Here is a 3,424-nt window from a genome sequence, read left to right as displayed (position 1 = left end):
AGCGAATTATTATCTTTGTTCATTTGTTTGTAAGTAAGTCTCTCACACCCGTAATATAGACTCCACAACAACGATATTTGGTGCCAACTATCAAATACAGCATAAAAATACCTCAGCTAAATTTTATTTAAATTTGGAGATCGGTTCAGATTTGCATATAGCTTCCATACATATCTTCATCTGATTAGATTTCTATTGTGCACCAAAAGTGTGATACCAGCTCAAATATGAGCTGTAAATCAGACAAAACTGAATCCGTCAAACTTAGTGAAAATCTCTTCGGAGTAGGATATCAGAATATAAATTAGTTACCTTGATACTCGATACTCTCTTGGCAGTTCATGTCCGTCACTAACATACATATGATATGTCCGGTATATGATATGTTGATATCGAACAAGGTTGCACACATTTCTTTGCTCGTTCTTCACAAATGTAATGATAACAACACACACCTTTCTTTTCACTACCTGATCGACCTTTGGTCTTTTGCTTCAATCTTCTTTGTAAGTTCATCGATTTTGGATTCCAAATTTTGTTTATATGTTTATGTATAAGATTCCGAAGATTTTGTAGGTCCCAAGGTCCGTATCAGAAATTTTGTCTAAAGGGCTTAAGGGCTTCCCTCACATGCGTAATATACATTCCACAACAATGATATTTGATACCGGACATCAGATACGGCTCGAAAATACCTCTGCCAATTATTATACCCTCCACCTTAAAAAGGACGGTATATTAACTTTGTCATTCCGTTTGCAACATCCATAAATATACGTCGTATATATATTCATAATCAGCATAAAATTCTAAGTCGATTTAACAATGTGCATCTGTCTGTTGAAATCAAGATACAGGCCACACTATTTGACGTAGCGCTTCAAAATTTGACAGACCAATTTGTATTATGTCTAGGAGGGTTGGAATAGAAAATGAGATACAACGATCCACGTTTTGGTATAGCCGCCATATTTTGATGATTTTAGGGACATTATTCACCGGAATTGTTTCAAATTTGGTATTTTGATGATTTAAGCTACATTATTTACCGATTTTTTTTTATTAAATTTTCGCATTTGAATATTATGATAAAAGTTGCCTATGCAGGTCCACGTCGTCGTATTTTTAACGGTTTTTATTTTTAGAAAATGACTAATTTTTTTCCAAATGTTGGATGGTATTCAAGGTTCGACTTGGCCAAACTTACAGCTTTTTAACTTGTTTTTATTTTTTTTTGTTTCGGGAGTTCTACTAATTACGCATAATGGTGTATGGTATCATATAGTAGGCCCTGCCCGACTTTTGACCTTTCATTATAAAATTGAACTCGGTTTGTAGGTCAAAAACTCCAAAGGCTTTGGGTTTTAAAGCAAAAATTTTTAGAGCCTTAATACCCTTAACCTTATACAAAGATGACCCAATATTTTCAGCTATATTTCGCAACATTTAATAGAGATCTTTAGAATAAGTTGCCCACTTTGGCTATGCCATGAGCCATGAGTCCTTTTTACGATTTGATAACAATTTAAATTTGTTAATTATTAGCAGTGGAATATTGAATGCTGAATCTAACTTTGTTCTCCTTTGCATGCATAGATTTGTCTAGTCGTTTTACTCCATGGTACAATAAGGAGATAGGACAGCTTCGTAAAACTACAGAAATACAGTCCTGAGGCTATGCCCGCTTCCTGCTGGAATTATTCAAAATTATATCCGACACATTGTTTTCAATCATTTTATACTTTTTGTTCATTTTTAAAATGCGTCAAATAGGGCGAAAGATGAATGAAAGGAAGTTCTCTCAAAAATATGACCCTAAGAGTTCAATCTCTCAATTCCGAGGCGAATCTGGTTAATATCATAAAAGCGCGCCGCAAATTATGTTTCTTCCAATAATTTATTTTAAAAATATTTTATTTTTATTTTTCAAAACAATGAATACATACACAAAATTGGCAGAACTCGGGCACACTTAGAAATCAGTAAAGAAAGTCTTTCCCAACATACCAAAATGGCTTGAGAATAATATTACAATAAGCTTATGAACATAAGGCTTAAGCTTGAGAAAATCTTGAGAAAACATTGAAAAATGTTTGTATAACAAGTATAGAATAATCGAAACGGAACCTTTATTTATAAGCTTATACTTGAAATTGTAGAATAAGCTTACAAAAATAATATTATAATAAGCTTATTTTTGTAATAGTATAAAATATTATTTTTTTTAGTTTTTAATCATTTTTAACGTTTTTTCTTGATGGACATCCCAGTAGTCACTGCCGCATGTGGCCTTGATACCCTGACGCTTTCTTCTCCCTTATTTGAACTTCTGCATCTCTTCCACTAAGACTACACATTTATTGAATTCCTGCAACTTTTTTGATGCTTCCAATCTGAAATGGGATTGGAATAATTTATGTGAAAGATTCCCGGATTTATTATTCATCCATACCTTAAGGGTTCGGTCCACAAATGGGTCCTAAATTCGCCTGATTTTGTTTTTTGCCAAAGAAAATAATTTCTTGCTGACAATTTTCACAAAAAATCAAAACTAATTTGTCAACAAGGGACAGACTTGAGAAATGTTTGTGGAACATAAGTGTTTCTCAAGCATTGTTGAAAAATTATATTTTTATAATATTGTTCTCAAGCTGTATTGTATACAGATGAAATTTTGCACAATACATTTCTCTGGCCCAAGGACAAACCCTATTAAAATTGTCCGATTTGCCTTTTATTGTGCACTAAACGTGTAATATCAGCCGAATAGTATGGAATTTTGCACATACAACCAAATTAGGCATGAAAATAAGTATGCCAAATTTGATCGAAATCGGTTCAGATATAGCTATGGCTCCCATATATATTGTTCATCCGAGTTGCTATTTTTGTCCTCCGCAGCCGTGATATGCACCCTGTAACAACAATATTTGGGAAAATATATCAAATACAGCTCAGAAATACATTTGCTAAATTTTATCGAGATCGGTTCAGATTTGGATATAGCTCCCATATATAACATCGACCGATTTACCTTTGATTGTGCACCAAACGTCTAATATTTGCCCAAATGGGATGAAATTTGGCACTTACGACCGAATTGAGTCTAGAAGCTAGTATGACAAATTTGGTGAAGATCGTTTCAGATATAGCTATAGCTCCCATATATATTTTTTATCCGATTAGTTATATTTGTTACCCACAGCCGTAATATGCACTCCGTAACAACGGTATTCAGGGAAATATATCAAATACAGCTTAGAAATTCGGCCCCGCCCGAATTTAGGACTTTCTTTACTGTTTTTTTTGTAGTATTTGCAGTACTCAACAAAAAATCAAGAACATTCTACTACCCCAAATGAAATCTTAATTAATCATTAAACTATTTTAAATTTATCAATATCAAAATTGGCATGCAAATATG

At 33.2% G+C, this 3,424-nt stretch overlaps 1 long non-coding RNA gene across 1 annotated transcript; it reads right to left on the bottom strand.

Annotated features, from left to right (window-relative positions):
* Positions 1-2,112: 2,112 nt before the first annotated feature.
* LOC131803983 (uncharacterized) lies at positions 2,113-2,657 on the bottom strand. Its single transcript, XR_009342854.1, has 2 exons — positions 2,453-2,657; positions 2,113-2,393 (listed from the first exon to the last, which is right to left on the bottom strand). It is a non-coding gene; the product is annotated as an uncharacterized LOC131803983 (long non-coding RNA).
* Between the last annotated feature and the right edge of the window lie 767 nt (positions 2,658-3,424).

The sequence above is a fragment of the Musca domestica genome, unplaced genomic scaffold (assembly GCF_030504385.1).
Source record: "Musca domestica strain aabys unplaced genomic scaffold, Musca_domestica.polishedcontigs.V.1.1 10, whole genome shotgun sequence".
In the NCBI taxonomy this organism is placed as follows: Eukaryota; Metazoa; Arthropoda; class Insecta; order Diptera; family Muscidae; genus Musca; species Musca domestica.
This window is presented reverse-complemented; position numbering and strand designations above follow the sequence as displayed.